The sequence below is a fragment of the Eleutherodactylus coqui genome, chromosome 6 (genome assembly GCF_035609145.1).
Source record: "Eleutherodactylus coqui strain aEleCoq1 chromosome 6, aEleCoq1.hap1, whole genome shotgun sequence".
NCBI lineage: Eukaryota > Metazoa > Chordata > Amphibia > Anura > Eleutherodactylidae > Eleutherodactylus > Eleutherodactylus coqui.
Window position 1 is genome coordinate 201,926,555 of NC_089842.1, and position 23,028 is coordinate 201,949,582.

Here is a 23,028-nt window from a genome sequence, read left to right on the forward strand (position 1 = left end):
ATAAATCGGCCCCTCCCGCGGCTCGCCACAGATGCATTCTGACAGAGATCAGGGAAAGTGCTGCTGGTGCCGGAGCTGCTATAGGGAGAGCGTTAGGAGTTATTTTAGGCTTCAAGAACCCCAACGGTCCTTCTTAGGGCCACATCTGACCGTGTGCAGTACTGTTGAGGCTGCTTTTAGCAGTGTTGCACAATTTTTTTTTTTGTATATCGGCCGTGCAGAGCATTGCGTCCGCAGTCTGCGGTTATTGACAGAGTACAGAGTATAGGGCCAGTACTGGTGAGGCAGGGAAAGAGATATTTAGGCTATATAGGCAGTGGGTTTTTTCCAAAAAATTGATCGCCGTCATCCCGCCAGAGGGAAACAGTATACATAATATTATACGCTGCCTACACTATCTATCTGCTGGGGGTAGTAGTCGTAATTAATACGCAGCTAAGCGTTACAGCAGGCTTGCGCAAAATTGTTTCCTGGATCTGCTGTCTCTGTTACATGATCGCCGTCATCCCGCCAGAGGGAAACAGTATACATAATATTATATGCTGCCTACAGTATCTATCTGCTGGGGGTAGTAGTCGTAATTAATACGCAGCTAAGCGTTACAGCAGGCTTGCGCAAAATTGTTTCCTGGATCTGCTGTCTCTGTTACATGATCGCCGTCATCCCGCCAGAGGGAAACAGTATACATAATATTATACGCTGCCTACAGTATCTGTCTGCTGTATCAGATGAGGCTGGGGACTTCCGGCAACTGTCTCAAGAGCTTTCAGTGGGTGAGGAGGACGATGACGATGAGACACAGTTGTCTATCACTCAGGTAGTAGTAATTGGAGTAGGTCCAAGGGAGAAGCGCACAGAGGATTCGGAGGAAGAGCAGCAGGACGATGAGGTGACTGACCCCACCTGGTTTGCTACGCCTACTGAGGACAGGTCTTCAGAGAGGGAGGCAAGTGCAGCAGCAGGGCAGGTTGGAACAGGCAGTGCGGTGGCCAGGGGTAGAGGCAGGGCCAGACCGAATAATCCACCAACTGTTTCCCAAAGCGCCCCCTCACGCCATGCCACCCTGCAGAGGCCGAGGTGCTCAAAGGTCTGGCAGTTTTTCACTGAGAGTGCAGACGACCGACGAACAGTGGTGTGCAACCTTTGTCGCGCCAAGATCAGCCGGGGAGCCACCACCACCAGCCTCACCACCACCAGCATGCGCAGACATATGATGGCCAAGCACCCCACAAGGTGGGACGAAGGCCGTTCACCGCCTCCGGTTTGCACTGCTGCCTCTCCCCCTGTGCCCCAACCTGCCACTGAGATCCAACCCCCCTCTCAGGACACAGGCACTACCGTCTCCTGGCCTGCACCCACACCCTCACCTGAGCTGTGCTCGGCCCCATCCACCAATGTCTCTCAGCGCACCATCCAGCCGTCGCTAGCGCAAGTGTTGGAGCGCAAGTACGCCGCCACGCACCTGCACGCTCAAGCGTTAAACGTGCACATAGCCAAATTTATCAGCCTGGAGATGCTGCCGTATAGGGTTGTGGAAACGGAGGCTTTCAAAGGTATGATGGCGGCGGCGGCCGCGTGATACTCAGTTCCCAGTCGCCACTACTTTTCCCGATGTGCCGTCCCAGCCCTGCACGACCACGTCTCCCGCAACATTGTACGCGCCCTCACTAACGCGGTTACTGCCAAGGTCCACTTAACAACGGACACGTGGACAAGCACAGGCGGGCAGGGCCACTATATCTCCCTGACGGCACATTGGGTGAATTTAGTGGAGGCTGGGACAGAGTCAGAGCCTGGGACCGCTCACGTCCTACCCACCCCCAGAATTGCGGGCCCCAGCTCGGTGGTGGTATCTGCCGCGGTGTATGCTTCCTCCACTAAACCACCCTCCTCCTCCTCCTCCTATGCAACCTCTGTCTCGCAATCAAGATCTGTCAGCAGCAGCACGTCGCCAGCAGTCGGTGTCGCGCGGCGTGGCAGCACAGCGGTAGGCAAGCGTCAGCAGGCCGTGCTGAAACTACTCAGCTTAGGAGAGAAGAGGCACACGGCCCACGAACTGCTGCAGGGTCTGACAGAGCAGACCGACGCTGGCTTTCGCCGCTAAGCCTCCAACCGGGCATGGTCGTGTGTGACAACGGCCGTAACCTGGTGGCGGCTCTGCAGCTCGGCAGCCTCACGCACGTGCCATGCCTGGCCCACGTCTTTAATTTGGTGGTTCAGCGCTTTCTGAAAAGCTACCCACGCTTGTCTGCGCACATTTCCGTAAGTCCCATACGGACGCTGCCACCCTGCGTACCCTGCAACATCGGTTTCATCTGCCAGTGCACCGACTGCTGTGCGACGTGCCCACACGGTGGAACTCTACGCTCCACATGTTGGCCAGGCTCTATGAGCAGCGTAGAGCTATAGTGGAATACCAATTCCAACATGGGCGGCGCAGTGGGAGTCAGCCTCCTCAATTCTTTACAGAAGAGTGGGCCTGGTTGGCAGACATCTGCCAGGTCCTTGGAAACTTTGAGGAGTCTACCCAGATGGTGAGCGGCGATGCTGCAATCATTAGCGTCACCATTCCTCTGCTATGCCTCTTGCGAAGTTCCCTGCAAAGCATAAAGGCAGACGCTTTGCACTCGGAAACGGAGGCGGGGGAAGACAGTATGTCGCTGGATAGTCAGAGCACCCTCCTGTCTATATCTCAGCGCGTTGAGGAGGAGGAGGAGGAGCATGAGGAGGAGGGGGAAGAGACAGCTTGGCCCAATGCTGAGGGTACCCATGCTGCTTGCCTGTCATCCTTTCAGCGTGTATGGCCTGAGGAGGAGGAGGATCCTGAAAGTGATCTTCCTAGTGCGGACAGCCATGTGTTGCGTACAGGTACCCTGGCACACATGGCTGACTTCATGTTAGGATGCCTTTCTCGTGACCCCCGCGTTACACGCATTCTGGCCACTACGGATTACTGGGTGTACACACTGCTCGACCCGCGGTATAAGGAGAACCTTTCCACTCTCATACCCGAAGAGGAAAGGGGTTCGAGAGTGATGCTATACCACAGGACCCTGGCGGACAAACTGATGGTAAAATTCCCATCCGACAGCGCTAGTGGCAGAAGGCGCAGTTCCGAGGGCCAGGTAGCAGGGGAGGCGCAGAGATCAGGCAGCATGTACAGCACAGGCAGGGGAACACTCTCTAAGGCCTTTGACAGCTTTCTGGCTCCCCAGCAAGACTGTGTCACTGCTCCCCAGTCAAGGCTGAGTCGGCGGGAGCACTGTAAAAGGATGGTGAGGGAGTATGTAGCCGATCGCACGACCGTCCTCCGTGACGCCTCTGCCCCCTACAACTACTGGGTGTCGAAGCTGGACACGTGGCCTGAACTCGCGCTGTATGCCCTGGAGGTGCTTGCTTGTCCTGCGGCTAGCGTCTTGTCAGAGAGGGTGTTTAGTGCGGCTGGGGGAATCATCACAGATAAGCGTACCCGCCTGTCAACCGACAGTGCCGACAGGCTTACACTCATCAAGATGAACAAAGCCTGGATTTCCCCAGACTTCTCTTCTCCACCAGCGGACAGCAGCGATACCTAAACAATGCGTAGGCTGCACCCGCGGATGGAAGCATTGTTCTCTATCACCATCAAAAACGTGGACCTTTTAGCTTCATCAATCTGTGTATAATATTCATCTTCCTCCTCCTGCTCCTCCTCCTGAAACCTGACGTAATCACGCCGAACGGGCAATTTTTCTTAGGCCCACAAGGCTCAGTCATATAATTTTTGTAAACAATTTTTATACGTTTCAATGCTCATTAAAGCGTTGAAACTTGCACCTGAACCAATTTTTATTTTAACTGGGCTGCCTCCAGGCCTAGTTACCAATTAAGCCACATTAACCAAAGCGATTAATGGGTTTCACCTGCCCTCTTGGTTGGGCATGGGCAATTTTTTTGATGTACATTAGTACTGTTGGTACACCAATTTTTTGGGGCCCTCGCCTACAGTGTAATCCAATTAATTTTTTGCCCACCTGCATTAAAGCTGACGTTACATCAGCTGTGCTGGGCACTGCAATGGGATATATTTATGTACCGTCGGTGGGTTCCAGGGAGCCACCCATGCTGTGGGTCCACAGGGAGTTGTAACTGCATGTGTCCACTTCTAAAGAACCGCAGTCTGACTGGGGCATGCAGTGTGGGCCGAAGCCCACCTGCATTTAACATGACATTACCTCAGCTGTGATGGGCAATGCAATGGGATATATTTATGTACCGCCGGTGGCTTCCAGGGAGCCACCCATGCTGTCGGTCCACACGGAGTTGTCACTGCATGTGTCCACTACTAAAGAACCCCAGTCTGACTGGGGCATGCAGTGTGGGCCGAAGCCCACCTGCATTTAACATGACATTACCTCAGCTGTGATGGGCAATGCAATGGGATATATTTATGTACCGCCGGTGGGTTCCAGGCAGCCACCCATGCTGTGGGTGCACACGGAATTCCCATTGCGGTGTTGTACCTGCCTGTGACTATTTATAAAAAACCGTGGTCTGACTGGGGCATGCAGACACCTTGACAGAATGAATAGTGTGTGGCACATAGGTTCCCCATTGCTATGCCCACGTGTGCAGCTCCAGATGGAGGTGGCACAGGATTGGATTTCTCATTGCTTATGTACAGCATTGTGGGCTATCGCCCCGCCCCTTTTAAAGAGGGTCGCTGCCTAGCCGTGCCAACCCTCTGCAGTGTATGCCTGCGGTTCCTCCTCATGGCAGACGCACTTATAAATAGACATGAGTGTGGCGTGGCATGAGGGCAGCTGAAGGCTGCGCAGGGACACTTTGGTGTGCGCTGTGGACACTGCGTCATGCGGGGGGGGGGGGGGGGTGGGAAGCATGTAACCCAGGAGAAGTGGCAGCGGAGTGTCATGCAGGCAGTGATTGTGCTTTGTTGGAGGTAGTGTGGTGCTTAGCTAAGGTATGCATTGCTAATGAGGGCTTTTCAGAAGTAAAAATTGTTGGGAGGGGGGGCATTCTTGCCGCTATTGTGGCTTAATAGTAGGACCTGGGAACTTGAGATGCAGCCCAACATGTAGCCCCTCGCCTGCCCTATCCGTTGCTGTGTCGTTCCCATCACTTTCTTGAATTGCCCCGATTTTCACAAATGAAAACCTTAGCGAGCATCGGCGATATACAAAAATGCTCGGGTCGCCCATTAACTTCAATGGGGTTCGTTACTCGAAACGAATCCTCGAGCATCGCGATAATTTCGTCCCGAGTAACGAGCACCCGAGCATTTTGGTGCTCGCTCATCTCTAGTAATAACCATCTTTACAGAGTACAGGGTAAGCAACAGTAAGAATGTGCACTTTGCGAAATTATAGCTTGACATTACAAGAATCAGGTATGGAATTGTCAGCAAGCTCAGTCATAAGTTTTACCAATCTCTGATGGTCGGTCACAGCAGGTCCCTCCCGGCCAGATTTGTTTGCTTAAATGCTTTATTCACCTGGTCGGAGTGAGCCGCTGCCACCAATCTGTAAGCGCACTCGTGCATCTGGAAACATATAATAACTTTAACAAATGTTTACAAAATATTAACAATGGGGGTATGAAAAGGAAGAGGGGGGAGGGGGGGCGCTGTTGACCACTAGGTGTAGTCTGGGTTGCCAACCCACCCTGTTCGTGTTGTTAACTTCTGCCTGCATTCCGTTTGGTCTGCTGCTCCTGAAACTAGTTACCTTGCTTCTCTGTGGGTGTCTCTGCTTTCAAGTCGTCGCGCCCTCTGTTTGTAAAGTTACAAAATTTTTAACGCAATCTGGTCCAGGCAGAATAGCCTGGATAGAGTAGAGTGCTGCGTCTCCGCCGGGGGATTGCGGAGAGGCAGCCGTCAGAGGGCGCGCCCGATCCGCTAACTTATGGACTAAGTTCTCTCCAACTCCTCAGGGCAAGTATTTCGTGCAGGGTTGAACGTTGGTTTTGTCTAATGGCTAGGGGGGTAGTCCACCTCCTAGTCTGTGTATCCGACTCCTTATTCACTGAGAATTAGATAAGTATTGTATGTTCATGTGTGGTTTAACTTGGTTATTCTACAACAGGGGGGAACTCCAAATCTCAGAGCCTAATCACTTGTTGTGGTGTTGTATTGATAGCTTACCCAGGACGACCATATGTTTAGGAAGGAGGTATATGTTGAGTTTGTCCAACTAAGGATCTCCTCAAACTGATATATCTGAGCCATCTTTTCTTTCCACATCTTTAAGGAGGGAGATATTGTGCTTCTCCAATATAGGGGGATCAGTGCTTTTGCTGCTGCTAACATGAAAGAGATGAGCCTATCTTTTTGAGGGTTAAATGTCTTATTTGGTTTGCTCAGAATTATCACGTCCGGGGATAACTTGAAGGCTTTCTTGAGAATTATTGTGATTTCCTTTTCAATTTCTGTCCAGAAGGGTTTTATTACCTTGCAGCTCCACCATATGTGAAGGTATGAGCCTACATTCTCTTGGCAGCGCCAACACCTATTTGAGTCTGAGAGTTTATAGGTAGAAAGCCACTCAGGAGTTTTATACCACCTGGATAGGAGTTTATAGTGAATTCATGAATGGGTGTGAGTGAGAGCTGCCTCTGATTGGCTCAGCGCTGAGCCAATCAGGGGCAGCTCTCACTCACACCCACTGCAGGCCGGCTGCGCTGAACTCCGTCTGGCGGGACAAGGTGAGTATATATATATTTTTTATTTTTACACATTTCTGGATGAATTGCAGGGAAGGGCTTATATATTTAAGCCCTTCCCGACAATTCATCCCGCGATCGCCGGCAGCCCATTGCTTTCAATGGAGCCGGCTCCATTGAATTCAATGGGCAGACATCGTTCTTCTCTGCCACAGCTGTTACAGCTGTGGCAGAGAAGAATGATTTGTCTTCTATATATTCTCAATGGGGTCGGCGCTGCTGCCGCCGGCCTCATTGAGCGCATATAGAGAAGAGAACAGGAATCGCAGATCGCAGATAGGTGCGATCGGCGATTTCTGTTCTATAATTTATCGGACGAGCGCATAAAAAGCGCTCATGTGTCCAATACCATTGCAAAGCAATGGTTTTAAAAAAATCACCGGACGCATGCGCATGCGCAAATTGCTCGAAAAAAGCCCATCTGACTAAGGCCTAAGGGAGTTGAGTTCAGGTTGTGCTTTTTCTACTTCCGAGAGTTTCCTTTTTTGTTCTAGGGAGGCTATTTTTGTTAGCATATCATCTATTTTCTTTTGTTTCTGTTTCTTAATTTTTGAGCCCAAAGAGATGAAGAGGCCCCTTACAAAGGCTTTATGTGTTTCCCAGACCATAGGAGCGTTTGTATAGTCTTTTGTGTTGATTTCAAAGAATTCAGTTAGGTCTCTAATTAACTCTTGTTTGTGTTCTTCCTCTCTTAAGACTGACTCGTTTAGGCGCCATCTCCATTCCCCTAGGTTGTTAGATAGTATATGTATACTGGTGTGCATTGGGGCGTGGTCCGAAATTGTGATGCTATCGATTTTGGCACAATGCATTGCTTTTACGAGTTTATTTGATAAGAAAATATAGTCAAGTCTCTGGTGAGAGGTATGAACATGTGAGTAAAAGGTATAGTCTTTTTCTACCGGATGGCTGTATCTCCACGAGTCTATCAAGTTTAATTCTTGTAGTGCTGAGTGGACTCTTTTGAGGGCTCTCTGCGAGACCTGGGACCTCCCTCTTGAGGAGTCTAATAATGGGTTGAATGTAATGTTTAGATCTCCCCCTAGGATTATATGGCCTACTGCAAAGGATTTTAGTATAAGTAATGTGTCTATTATCCATTTGGTTTGATTGGTATTTGGCACGTAGATGTTGGCTAGTGTGGAGTGTGAGCCATTTATCGTGCCCTTTACAAATAAGAAGCGTCCATCTGCATCCGCAAGTTGTTTCTCAATTTGAAAGGGGAGATCTCTGTGGAGGGCAATTGATATTCCCTTGGAGGCCGAAGACGGGCTACAGCTGTGGAACCATTGTGTGAAGTGTCTTTTCGGGAGGGTTGGGATTTTGTTACTCTTAAAGTGGGTTTCTTGTATAAATGCGATTTTTGTTTTACTCTTCCCATGTAACCATAACATATGGTGTCGTTTGTTTGGGGAATTAAGCCCTTTGGTATTGAAGGTAGTGATATTTATTTTTCCTCTGTGATAAGATGCAGTTTTTTTGTTGTTGTGTGAGGTCGCTGTTTCTTGAGCCTTGTTGGCTGTTGATTTGGGGTGAGCGTTTAGCAGGCATATTTTGGGTTTTGTCAGTTTCCGTATCAGTAGACTTGGAGTATAGCATGGGGGATGTGGGCTGAGTGGGGAGTAGGCTAGGGTTGAATTTAGGTTGGGTTGAAGGCGGGAACTGCAGTAACGTTAACTTCTTGACCAGGTGTTAATGTCTGGTCAACTGTATGTGAAAGAACTAAGAAGTGTTGTCGTGTGGATAAGAAGTATCCCGACACCCCGAAATTGGGTCTCTATTGTCAGTATCTTCCTCATCCAAGGTCAATCCCTGGGTGAGGGGGTATCCAGTGTGTCTGTGTATGGTTGTCTCACTCACATGTGTAGCATCCATGAGTGACTTGGGGTTGCTTGTTGTTTTCCACCCCATTCGCACCATTTGAGGGCTCTTGCCTTCTCGCTGGGAGGATACCTCGTCTCGTCGTGGGAGCCAGGGCTCCCTGACCTGTATACCGGTGGAGAGAGGAGATAAAGAAGGGGAAGAAAGGAGAGGAGGGGAGAGAGGCACAAACATTTAAACGAAATAACAAGTGCAAATTCCCTCCTTTTTCCAGGTGATCCTCAGACGACTTGAGGTGCTTTTATGGCTAATAGATTTAAATTCCGCTATGAACTATTTCTCCCTGGCTGATAGGTAGTCCCCCAGGCGGAGGAGCCCAGAGAGTCGACCCCCGTATGACCCCCAGGGCCCTGCACCGCCCCAGGCACCGCCCCTTCTTTGCAGGCATGAGATCAATGTACAATTTCTAGCTAGCTAGATATGGTAATAGGCGGAATCCTTATACTTCAGGGTTGGCAGTTCTGGTCGTCGTCCTTTACGGACCGACTGTAGTTTAAGTCCGAGGATTAAATAGGCTTGTAATCCTGCCTCTCTCCAGTTGTTCAGAGGTGCGGCTCCCAGGTAGGCTCAACACACTGCGAAATGAGTCTCTATCCGAAACTTAAGATGATGGTTTTGTACCATATTTTTTGTTTTTTGGTGATTTAGGTTTCGTGAATGTTCTCCACGGCTCGTTCTCTGGAAGTGAAGGGATGGTTAGGTCATATTGCGTTGGCAGCCATGAAGGTATTTCAATTGGATCTATCTTTAGCTGTTGCCAGACCGCTTCAAGATCTTCTGGAGTTCTAACTGACAATCTGCGTCCTGAGTCATTAATGGCAAGGCCGAACGGGAACATCCAAGAGTACTGGATTCCTTTAGATTTTAGGACTTCCAGTAGGGGTCGCAATTATCCCCTTTTTGCTAAAGTCGATGGTGCAATGTCCTGAAAAAACTGGATTGGCGAATCGCTGTATTTTAGCGGGTGGTGTGTCCTTGCCGAATTGCACTTGTGTCTGTGAAGGAGAGTAAGCCGCAAATAACATCTCTTGGCGGGTCTCCTTCTTTGGGTTTGGGTCTGATTGCTCTGTGTATTTTCGATTTGAATTTGCGTGGCTCTCTCTTCCCCTAATAGATCTGTGAAAATTTCCCCGGCCACTTTACGTAGGGACTCTGTTGCCCAGGTTTCTGGGAGACCTTTCATTCGGATATTACAGCGTCTGCTGCGGTTTTCTTGGTCTTCGATTAGAGTGAGGGCTCGGTCTAAATATGAGCGGTGAACTTCTACTACTTGAGAGGTAGCTTTTGCATGTTTAATGATGGTGGAAGATGTTCCCTCCAGGTCCTCCACTCTGTGTCCGATTTGTTGCAGCTCGGATTTAATGTCTGCCAATTCTGACATTATTGGTTGAGTAACTTTGAGGAGTGCTTTTTGTAGGAAAGATTTTGAGATTTGAGATTGCATTCTTCCTCTTCCATTTCGCTCTCATTCTCTGAGTCCTGAGGTGCGAAGTCTGATTCGTTTTGTAGAGGTAGTGCTTTTGCCATGGGGCTTTGTGAGCTTTTCTTTTTTAGAAATTTTTGCATGTCCGCTTGATTTTTTTGTCTTCTCGGTGTGTCCGGTGGGTCACAGCCGCGTTCCCTGCTGCCTTTTACCATTTTATTCTTTAACTGAGTATACGCAGAGTGTCTTCAGCTAATGAATGAGCCTTCGGGTACAAAGAATTTGAGATATGACACACTTCACGAGGTGGGGTGCCTCTCTCTCCACACTATTTAGTGGTTAGTCAGTCATATTTTCAGATATCGTCTGCCGGTGATCAGGTATTATTGTGGTATACCTAGCAGGACTATAGTTTTGTAGCCGTGACCGACCTGTATCACAGATTCTGAAAAATGTTGTTGGTTATAGAGCTGAAAAAGCAGTTCCAGAAAAATTAGGGCTGTGCCCTGTATGCAACTTCTGAGTCTCTTCAGTATAGGTAGCTGCCTGTGGTTTATTATTGCTGCGTCAGCGTACAGGGGTTTTGCAGGTATGCAGCTGGAATAAACTCACACTTACAGTCCTTGAAAAATTAAGAATGTTGCAGAGCTGGCTGAGCCAGCTCCAGGAAAAATTAGGGCAGCGCCCTTTATATTCTTTTTTTCTCTGCACAGTTAGTGACCTGTTGGTAGATAGCTGTAGACACTTTAGCTCTCAACCCACACCCTCCGCTCACCGCTGCAGAGCTATGGAGGATGGGGGGGGAAGGCAAAATGGCGGGGAGTTTAGGCGGGAAACTGTTTTGCTGAGGAGGGCAGGGAGGTCCGCTGTCAATGCAGCTCCCGTGGCACTACAGTTGCTGTCCTTATTACGGGCTTCTCTGGGGCTGCTGGGGCTTTTGGTACTTACTGCCCTTGTAGTGACCACGTCTCTCCCCCAAACTGGGTGCCTCCGTTCCTGCTCGCTGGTCCGTCTGAGCAGGGTCTCTATGCTCCGGCACGGTGTCCGCGGGGCTCCCTCTGCCTCCTTGCTTCTATCGGAGCTGTCAGAGTTTCTCCGATGAAGGACCGCTGCAGACTTCTGCTTCTCTGATGGGTCTCCGCGCACGCCGGCTCCCTCTCCTCTCTTCAGATCAATGCCGCGGCTCCGTGCAGGCACCAGTCTCCGTACCTCCTGCTCCACCGATTTCGTTGTAGAGCCTCTCCAATTGTTCCCCTCGCTGCAGGGATGTTGTTAGGGTCAATGTGAGGTGCAGCTGTTAGTTTTATAATGAGAGTGCATGTCTTCTGTTACCCTTATGAAGAAGAAGAAAAAACGACAGCCCGATGACCGCAAGGGTCCTACATATAACAAAGGATATGGGCCACATTTGTCTCCTCCCTTGATAATCTTTATTCAATGCCTGACATGAACCCAAATATGCTTTCTTAAAGTTACACTAAGGTTCTAGTGGTTAACAGCACTTAAAAGGGTTCTTTGTATCTTGATTCCAAGCTCTGCCTTGCGTCTTTTTAGGACAACACAACCAGCTGAAAGCAAACTATGCGGCTCTTGATCTGGAAACAAGGAGAATACACATTTATGAGTGACAGTTGATATTACTGATGTAAGGCACTCACATGGGAGGTGAGGCCCCCCTTTTTGGCCTGGAATAAGCATAGGCCTATTACAGCAGCCCTATCAAACAAAACCTTCATAGGGACTCAACTTAGTCTTACAATTAGGCGTGGCTCTAACCGAGTAGATGACTAATAAAATGCTCACCTCTATTATTTATTATGACTTCTGAAGTATCAAATATTCAAAATTACTTTCATAAAACAATTTCTTTAGTCATATTCTTGGCGTTTTAATTTTATTTCTCAAGCCACGCCTCCAACTAACATGAAAAGAGGTCTATGCAAAGCAACAAACTCCAAACACCTACCTTTGGTAGCTGTATGCTATCATTCTGCAGTCACTGAAATGAATAATCTGGCTCGCACCAAGAAGGTACCTTGACCAATTGGCCTGGATTGTTATGGGCGCATCTCATGCTTCCCTGTACAAACCATCTCTCAGCAGTGTTAAACCCTGGGGTAAGCCAAGCAGAAGACACTTTACCACATATTACCTCCTTGGATGAATGGGTTAGCTCATGGCTCAAATGTGACATCATGGATTACAGCGTGCAGGGGAGGTACAGGCTTTTACTTTTCTGCCAGACTCCAGTAACGTTCTGTTCGCTTTTTCCACTCCTCCTTTTTCTTCCTTTTGAGGCCGTTCCTGCAATTCAAGCAACAGAGAAATATCTACACCTGTTTCAGGTGCAAGCAGTTTACCAGCCGTTACCTCATTCAAGGGAAGTTGGGCTGCTGCGGTGCCTGCTCTCTGGTTCCTTCCAGCCTTAGTAGTTGTCTCTTTGGCATAAGCCTGGACTTTGATTGTAAGTCACCTGTGCAGAAAGAGCTAAAACCTTGTAGAACAAAAACACTGCTTCGGCATTCTGGATTGGTTTACTCAAGGACCCCATAAAACTTCCACTGTGCCACAAAAGATGTGAAATCGTGTCAGATTCCAAATGTGTACCTTATGTCGGTGCAGACATAAACAGTCTTACCTGCAGCCAGCTTACATATTTCAACGAGCGCCATCACCTCTATTTCCTGAGTAACTGAGTCTCTCAAGAGGAAAAGAGTGTTTTTTGTATAATTACCTCTTTCTGTTGGTTACCATTGCATAGCCTGTTTTTCTTGTCCATTTCCACGATATTTGGAACCATCTATGGGAAAAAATTCAAAATTTACATTAATCATGGCAGTTTCAACATTATTGTTAGGACCCCTAGTTTCTCTTTTCATTAATCTTCCGACAATCATATAATCATGTGCTTGCTATTTAATGTCATGGTCTGCGCCTGCTGCCCCTTCCTCTCAACTTTCTGAATTCAGTAAAGGATATGAAACGATATTTGGAACTATACCCCGCTTGATTGCAATATGTGAGGGCGCTAGCAGGGCAGTCTCATACTTAGTTAGTCTGGAAGCTGAAAGATGTTTAATTTGTGCTCTATGCTGTATTTTATGACCAACTGAGGGAGTGTGACCTTAAGGGGCTCCACACCATCTCTGGTACATGCACGAAAACATACTGCAAACAGGAGAGAAAAAATTGTTATTACAATCTGTAACCATAACAGCTGCACCAATAATGGTTAACTACTGGGTCATTCCATGTCAATTCAACCAACGCTCCCAGTCGACCATCTCAGATTTCAATGAAACTTTGCACAAAGATAGAACCTGACCCTAAACTAAGATAGCCAGAATATTAGGCTTCAAAGTGCTTTGGTTCACGAGCTACAGGTCTTAATCTAGGGGGTTGTCTTGTGATTACAGCGCGCAACCTGAAAAAAGTGGCGATTTCAATCTATTGCCAAGCCAGTTCCAATGACTCTAGAGCAATGAAACTTCACACACTAGGAGAACTTTTGGTGCTGAATCCAGCTAAGCTACTCAGACTGCCACTCCTTTCATCATTCTGCCACCCTTGCATGTCAAAGTAGCTGAAAAATTCTATCGCGCAAAATAAAATTCATATTTTAAGCAGTAATAACTCATAATCAATCCAATCCAACTCAGCTGTGAATTTATCAATGTGTACTCCATAGAAATGTTTCTCATTATTCCCATTATGGACCCAAAAGGATGCATAGCTCTTAAGATACAATGAGTCAAAAATGGCAAAAAACAGTTTTATGCACATTTTTACCTTTTTTCAGAGGCAAAAATCGGAATGTACTCCATTTTTATTTATTTATTTTTTTTGCTCTATTTGAAAGATAATTTTTTGCTCTACAAGGTTTGATGTTTTTCATTTTGTTCCCAGACCTTCTAGATGGGAAATTTTTGTTTTGCGTTTTGTCATTAAGCTGCTTCATAGGATCTGTTGATCAGCCGGCATGCTAAGGCTTGACATGGCATCCAGCAGTTGCGCTTCCTTTCTGCTCATTTTTCACTTCATCTTTGCTGGTGCACAATCAGTCACTTGTAAACTATAGTTATTTATTACACAAATGCTAGCCTTAGATAATCTTAGTATCCAATATGGATAGAGTGCTAAATAAGCCACACACTGTGGCAATCCTGGACTATTATCTCACACAGCTAGCCTCAGGAAGAAAATTAGATGCCCCTCCTTATGGTAACATATATTTGTTCAAGTGAGAGACTTAACATGGAGTCTAAGAGTGACCTTCCCTCTATACATTATTTATTTTAATTTACATATATATATATATATATATATATATATATATATATATATACACACACACAGAGACCAATAGCCACTTAAATACATGTGCAAAAAAGCCTTGTTCGATGCGCAAAAAGTTGCACCGCGGCACGCTCATGTAAGAGGGCCTTAAGGTCAGTTTACACCAAACGATAAATCATTTGAGTGCGTAAATGAAGTCAGAGTTCACCCAGACAGCCTGTTTATACAGCAGGTACATTATTGGTTCATCCAAATGAGAAATTGTTTAGTCGTTCACATTCGCTGTATTCAGGCCATTTTAACGTAGATGGAATGATTACACTGTGCAACACAATTCTTTGTAACCAATAAGCAGGTAGGTGGCTTATAGTAACTTTAGTACGCTGAATTCAAATATGGTATCCATTTTTTTCTGCCACCTAAGCTTTTCCAATTATGGGGAATATTATGTAATCCAATTGCCGTTGTACTTTATTTTTTGGAAATTTGCCTATAGAATTAATCCAGTAGGTTCGCCATTAACCTTGCTTAATAAAAAGAATAACAAAAGTGATTACGCAACTGTTTCACAATCATTATTATACACCGTGCGCTTACTGAAGGCTAGGTTTATGTAACATATAGGGTATGTTTCCACGTGGCGTAAACACTGCGGAGCATCCATTAGTAAGGCCGCATTTTTCAATGCTGCGTTTACTGCATTTTCAGCAACGCTGGTATGCATTTTGACAGTGCTTTTGGCTGCGTTTTCAGCACAGCTAAAAATGTAACCAAGGAGGATGGAAACTTTTTTCAGACTTGCTGGCATAGCAACCTGCGTTTAATGCTATAAAAACACAGTGCAAAGTTGTTTGCTGAAAACGCAACCCATCATTTCAATGGGAGACACACAGCTTAAAACGGCCAAGAATAGAACGTGCAACGCTTTCAAAAAGCAGCGTTAGAAACACTGAGTTTTCAGCCTTGCATGTGCAGCAGCATTGAAATGAATGGGAGCCTTGTACAGAGTTTAGCGCAGTGCTAAACGCTGTACAAAAACGCCCGTGTGAGGGAGGCCTAAGTTGTACTTAATGAACTGTGTTTTTACAGGTCACTGGTTAGACGAAATAAAAGAATCAAATCATAAAACAAAATACATGTTTAGTATCACTGCGTCTATCAAAGTAATGCATTATTTACCCTGCATGGTGAACGTCATCCGAAAAAAAAAATTAAGACCGCCAGAAATGCGCTTTTATGGTCCATCTGTCTCTAAGAAAAAGTGCAATAAAAAGCAATCAAAAAGTCATATGTTTTTCAAAGCACTGATGCAAACTACAGGACTTTCTGCAAGAAATGAGCCCTTGCACAACTATATGGATGGAAAAATAAAAAAGTTATTGTGCACAGAAGAAGGCAGCAGAAAATAAAAAAAAATGTCTTTGAAAAAAACTAAAAGCACAGAAAACTACAAAAGTTTGGTATCGTAGTAATTATACAGTTCCATAAAATAAAGTTATCATGTTATTTTTGTTGCAGTTTGTGGAACGTAGAAACAAGACGCACAGAAAGATGAGGGAATTTCAATTTTTTTCTCATTTTACTCCACTTAGACCTTTTTTAAAGTTTTTCAGTACATTATATGGTACATTAAAGGGGTTGTCCTGCGCAGAAACAGGTTTTTTTTTTTTTCAATAGCCCCCCCGTTCGGCGCGAGACAAACCCGATGCAGGGGTTTAAAAAAAAAACCCGGATAGTACTTACCCGAATCCCCGCGCTCCGGTGACTTCTTACTTACCTTGCGAAGATGGCCGCCGGGATCTTCACCCACGGTGGACCGCAGGTCTTCTCCCATGGTGCACCGTGGGCTCTGTGCGTTCCATTGCCGATTCCAGCCTCCTGATTGGCTGGAATCGGCACACGTGACGGGGCGGAGCTATGAGGAGCAGCTCTCCGGCACGAGCGGCCCCATTCAGAAGGGAGAAGACCGGACTGCGCAAGCGCGTCTAATCGGGAGATTAGACGCTGAAATTAGACGGCACCATGGAAACGAGGACGCTAGCAACGGAACAGGTAAGTGAATAACTTCTGTATGGCTCATATTTAATGCACGATGTATATTACAAAGTGCATTAATATGGCCATACAGAAGTGTATACCCCCACTTGCTTTCGCGGGACAACCCCTTTAAATAGTACCATTGAAAAAACAAGCCCTCATACAGCTACGTCGATGAATAAACAAAGGATTTTTTTTTTATTGGAAAAAAATGCTTGGTCACTAAAGAGTTAAATAATAGAGATGAGCGAGCGTACTCGGAAAAGCACTACTCGCTCGAGTAATTTGCTTTATCCGAGTATCGCTGTGCTCGTCCCTGAAGATTCGGGTGCCGCTGCGGCTGACAGGTGAGTCGCAGCGGGGAGCAGGGGAGAGCGGGCGGGAGAGAGGGAGAGAAAGATCTCCCCTCCGTTCCTCCCCGCTCTCCCCTGCAGCTCCCCGCTCCGTGCCGGCACCCGAATCTTCAGGGACGAGCGGGGAGATACTCGGATAAAGCAAATTACTTGAGCGAGTAGTGCTTTTCCGTGTACGCTCGCTCATCTCTATTAAATAACTTGAAAATGAGACCTACTGCTATTATTCAGTTTTACCAGTGTAATTAGCATGTTTTAATTTTACAGAAACATATCAATTATTTTCTGTTATGAAAATTTTTTAAAAATGTATTGCACAGTGTAATCATTTGAAAAGTCGGTGAAATTAGCAAAAGTGAACGAATCATTCAGTGTAAATGCACGAATGACGACTAATAACTCATTGTTTGTTGCTCATTTTATGCAGGACCAATCATCATCGTTGGCTCGTTTACTTATCATTTTGTTTAAATACTGGAGTCAAAGTCAGTATAGATCAAGGAAATTAGCCCTTGTGTTGCTTATAACTAAACTCAGGATAAATGAATAAATAAAGTGGAGTAATAACTTACTTCACTGAAGGGGTTTGGACTGCAGCCAACTCCCCCTCAAATCCAAGCTAGACAAAATATGGAAAGAAGATAGTGCCAGGTAATCTTCGTCCAAACTGTTTATTTACATACAGTATAAATAATGTATAGAGAGGCAACGCATTTCAGGGTGTTCTGTACCCCTTTTTCGAGAGGCTTGGCATCGTTGGAAATTATACCACAAATGTATGCCAGCTTGGAGCTAATGTATATTTCTGAGAAGGCATCATGCTTAACACATGAAGAGGCGGTCGACTATTCATGTATTAAAGGGGATATCAGTGGACATAGTGTTACACAAAAGCTTGTTTAGTAATATCACATCCTACCGTGTTTTCCTGAAAATAAGACCCTGTCTTATATTAATTTTTGCCCCAAAAGAGGTGCTAGGTATTATTTTTGGGGGGTGTCTTTCTATACTTACCTAGCAGGCTTGGTCCTAGTCCCTCCCACTGCCCTCCGGAGGTCCTTGCAGTCCTCGGACACCCACAGATCATTGCTTACTTGTTTTTCTGGGATTCATAAATCCTGCCTCTAGGAAGCAATGGCTCTGATGGTTTAATCGACCGCTGCATTGATTGGCTGAGAGCAGTTAAGGAATCGGTCACAGCCATCATATTGGTTCAGTGAGCACTGCATTGATTGGTTCTCAAGTGCTGCTTAGCCAATCAGAGCCACTGCTTCCTGGAGGTAGGATTTAAGAATCCCATAACGAGTAAGTGATCTTCTATGGGCGGCAGAGGACTGCGGCAAGCGCGTCCGAGTTCCAGAGAGCAGCGGTAGGGGCTTTGACCGAGCCTCCAGGGTAGGGCTTATTTTCAGGGTGGGTTTTATTTTTGGGGAAACAGGGTATATACTCACCCTTCCCCCACCCGCTACCTCTCTCCAGTCCCCACTGGTCTTCACTACTGAGTACAGGGAGCCGGCAATGACATCCCTAACAAATGGGCTATCTGACCACTGGGCCAATCACCGACTCACTTCAGGGACTGGCAACATTAATTAAAGATATACAATACATTGTATGCACCCAAGAATAATACCTCGTATGGCTATGTTAACAAATTGAGGAGTTATGGCTTCTGCAATGCGACAATTAAATAAAATGAAAAATTAGTTGGTCATAAAGGCGCAAACAGGCTTCGTCAGCACGGGGTTGAATAAGATGAAATTGATAAATAATACAAACATTTTATCAATTCTCTATGTACATATTGTAGAGGTGTAATATCAATTGTAGTCACTAGATGTCACCATATCTCTGTTTCTTCAAATCATATACTGAATAAAACCTTGATCAAATCCTAATAAAACCCTGTAAAAAATGAAGCCCTTTCAATACTTATCCTGGGATCTGAAAAAAGTTTCATACAGACATCGAATATGTGTTGAAAGTGCTAAGTGTGTGATTTTTTTCCCCTCTGACGCGGGGTTTAGTTCTGTATAGGATTTTAAATGATTAATGTAGTGAATTATTTTTTCATTTATTTGCGCTGGCTGCACACGACCTGGTCAGATTCTGCATGTAGGAGCCAACAGCGGAATCCACCCCTGTGCCCAGCCGACATCTGTGTGGACCTGCCTTTTCTGTCTCTTCTCTGTACTGTGGATGGTCCGCACCGCGAACTGTCAAACAGGCGCAGTACAGATGTAAAATTTTTTTAAACCTCTGCTTTTCCCGCGTTATCACCTAGCAATCTTTCCACAATGTCATTGCAGAAGGGCCGCGGGACGGACGGCTTCCATTGACTTCAATGGAACCTTCCTTGCAGAATTCGCACTAAAATAAAGCATGCTGCGATTTTTCCTCCACAAAGGGAAATCACAATTGAATTCTGCTCGTGTACAGGTAAAAACGATTCTCCATAGCATGCTATGGTTGGTATTTTCTGTGGAATCCAGAGGTGGACCCCTGCTCCGGATTCGGCAATGCAAATCTGTTCATATGCAGCTGGCCTTAAAGGGGTTGTCCCGCGGCAGCAAGTGGGTCTATACACTTCTGTATGGCCATATTAATGCACTTTGTAATGTACATTGTGCATTAATTATGAGCCATACAGAAGTTATAAGAAGTTTTTCACTTACCTGCTCCGTTGCTAGCGTCCTCGTTTCCATGGAGCCGACTAATTTTCGCCGTCTAATGGCCAAATTAGCCGCGCTTGCGCAGTCCGGGTCTTCTTTTCTCAATGGGGCCGCTCGTGCAGGATTCGTGTAGCTCCGCCCCGTCACGTGCCGATTCCAGCCAATCAGGAGGCTGGAATCGGCAATGGACCGCACAGAAGCCCTGCGGTCCACCGAGGGAGAAGATCCCGGCGGCCATCTTCAGCAGGTAAGTAAGAAGTCACCGGAGCGCGGGGATTCAGGTAAGCACTCTCCGGTGTTCTTTTTTAACCCCTGCATTGGGGTTGTCTCGTGCCGAACGGGGGGGGGGGGGGGGGGGGGTTTGAAAAAAAAAAAACACCCGTTTCGGCGCGGGACAACCCCTTTAAGTGGTAGATTGATTTTTTGTTTTAGGATCTGTTCATTGTTTTACTCGGTATATGATGTTTTAATACATTCTTCATTATGTTTATAAAATCAGGATTGATACAACTGGTACCCAATAGAGGAATCGAAGATTTATGATTGAAGGAACAGAGATATGGTGATATCTATTGACTAAAATTAATATTACAATTCTATAATATCTTTTCTCCTAAGGGAGAGCACCTAGACAGTGAGTGAGTAAGGAGACTTATAAGGCCATTCATGCTCCTTTGGGTAATATGCAAAAAAGGTCTTCTACCCACTAGCGTTTTTTTTAACGCTGCAATATCGCAGTTTTTTTTTTTTGCAAATGTCAATGGGACTATCTAATGTTAAAATCACATCGTACAAAAATCTCAGAAGCACAAACTTGTGATTTTTAACATTAGAAAGTCGCGTTAACATTTGCATTAAAAAAAGCAGTGATATTGCAGCGTTAAAAAAACGCTAGTGGGTAGAAGCACTAAGAGAGATGGAACATTACCTCCGCAGTGCTACCTATTGGAAGGCAGCATTGCTTCAAGTTAATGTTAGACTCCTCACACACGTCACAGGCCTTTTGCTAGTCAAGCCAGAAACCTACTGCACACTGATGAGGGGCAAACACCCTGGAACAGCTGTCTGTGCATGGGTTCTGGCATCGCTTTCAATTCCGGTCATTTTGTTACAAAAACTATTTTCATTTATTCTTCCCATCTTTAAAAAAATCATAACTGTTACGGTATCCTACCTGATGATACGCCAGCCCGGGTTGCCCTAGAACTTACCCGCAATCCCTGTCCTGGCCTACTTGCCTCCACTCCTGGCTAACCCCAGGCGGGCAACTGGGCAGCAGTCCCTACTCTCCCTAGGGACCGAGGAGGGACGCTGGCATACCAAAATGGAACAGGGTAAAATACCGACAGGAAGGGCAGATGAATAAACCAACAGAAAATAACAAGCAGACCGAGGCAGATGGAACAACCTGGCAGATATAGCAAACAAGCTGACAACAGGAGACTGACAGAGGCAGCAAGGAATCACACTGACAGAAACCAATAACTGGCAGTGAATGGGCCTCACTGCCAGCCTTATAATCAGAAGCCTCCGCCCAGGGGTGGAGAGGGGGAGGCGACTACCTCCCAGCAGAATCCCATAACCAGGGACTCATGCATAGGGCTGCACTCACATGCGTGCACATTACCACCCGGACCCACAAGCACACGCACCGCACCGACCAACCACCTGCGGCCCCGGCAGCTGTCGCATTGTAACAGTAACACCTTAATTTATTTATCGATGTAGCTGTAGGAGGGCTTGTTTTTTTGTGGGGTGAGTTGCATTTTTCAATGGTACCATTTAATGTACCATATAATGTACTGAAAAACATTTAAAAAAATTCTATGTGCAGTAAAATGAAAAAAAAAACTATCATTCCGCCATTTTTGTGTGTGTCTTGTTTCTACGGCACACAAACTGAAACAAAAATGACATGATAACTTTATTCTATTTGGTCGGTACAATTACTACGATACCAAACTTGAATAGTTTTTTTTGCTGTACTTCTTTTATTCTTTTTCAAAGACACTTACTTTTTAAAAATAATTTTCTGCCGCCATCTTCTGCGAGCAATAACTTTTTTATTTTTCTGTCGACATAGTTGTTCAAGGGCTCATTTCTTGCGGAATGTCCTGTCATTTGCATTATTTTTGAATACATATGACCTTTTGTTCGCTTTTTATTGCATTTTTTCCTGGGAGACAGGGTGACCAAAAAAGTGCATTTTTGACGTCCTTTATTTTTTTTCGGATGTTCATCATTTAGGAAAAATAAAGCGTTATGTTTATAGATCGGACGCAGCGATGCCAAATATATATTTTTATTTTATTTTAAATATGGCAAAAGGGTTATTTTTTTTTATTTGGTAAAACTTTATTGTTCTAATTTTTACTCCTTTTTTTTAGTCCCCACACAGCACAAGAACTAGCAATGCTTTGATCGCTCCTGCAGTATGATGTAATGTCATAGCATTACATCATACTGCTATTGGGCAGGCAGACTGTCAAGCCACTCCACAGGGATCGCTTGATAGGAAGTCTGCTAAGACAGCCCTGGGGCCTTTCAGAAGGTCCCCCGGCTGCCATGACACTGGATCACGGGGGGGCCGAACGGGACCCCCGAACAGGGGGATTTAAATGTCCTGTCAATCAAAAGGGTTAATAGTGCCTGATTGCAGCTATTACAGGTGTCAGCTGTAACAGCCGGCGTCCACAGTGTATGAAGAGAGAGGTCGCCCCACGATTTCTCTTCATGCATACCCCAACACTGCAGGACGTAACTGTACGTCCTATAGTGGGATGGGGTTATACAACTAAACATGTGACTTTGAACCGCAGCTCAACTACATCCACCTGTCAGAGTTTAAATGCCCATGCCTTATCTTGTTCTGTTATGGCCTGAGGAAGGCAGGTTTGCTGGTAAAATATGTAGCCTCTTTCCTGTAGTTTACTGTAATCAAGATTTCCATACTTACTTCCCTGGTCCGGTGCCCTATTGTGTACCCAGCAGTACTGGTTCAAGATTTGCCTTGCTGGAGGAATGAGCAACTGCCAGATACAGTAAATCTTCCAGCGGTGTGTAATCACAGGATCCACAGACGAGCAGCTTCGCTTATTTATCTTACCAGTCTTTTCATCAGTGCCACACATGAGGCTTTTTAAAATATCTCTACTAAACTACATACAGTGGATATAAAAAGTCTACACATCCCTTTTAAAATGCCAGTTTTTTTCGCTAAAAAAATCAGACAATAATGAATCATTTCAAATGTATTCACCCTTTCAATGTGCGCCGTTATCTGTTCAATTCCATTGGAAAACAAACCGAAATATTTTAGGGTGGAAAAAAAATGTGGTTGCTTAAATATGCACATCTTAAAACTAATACTTTCTTGAGGTACCCTCGGACTTTATGACAGCAATTAAGCTTTTTGGTAGGTGTCTATCAGCAAGGCACATCTTGACTTGGCAATCTTTGCCCACTCTTCCCTGCAAAAGTGCTCCAAATATGTCAGATTGCATCTCGTGTGTAGCGTCCTCTTCAGATCAACCCACAGATCTTCAATGGGACTCAGGTCTGGGCTCTGGCTGGGCGATTCCAAAACGTTGATCTTCTGGTGAAGCCATTCTTTTGTTGATTTGGAGGTCTGTTTTGGGTCATCCTCATG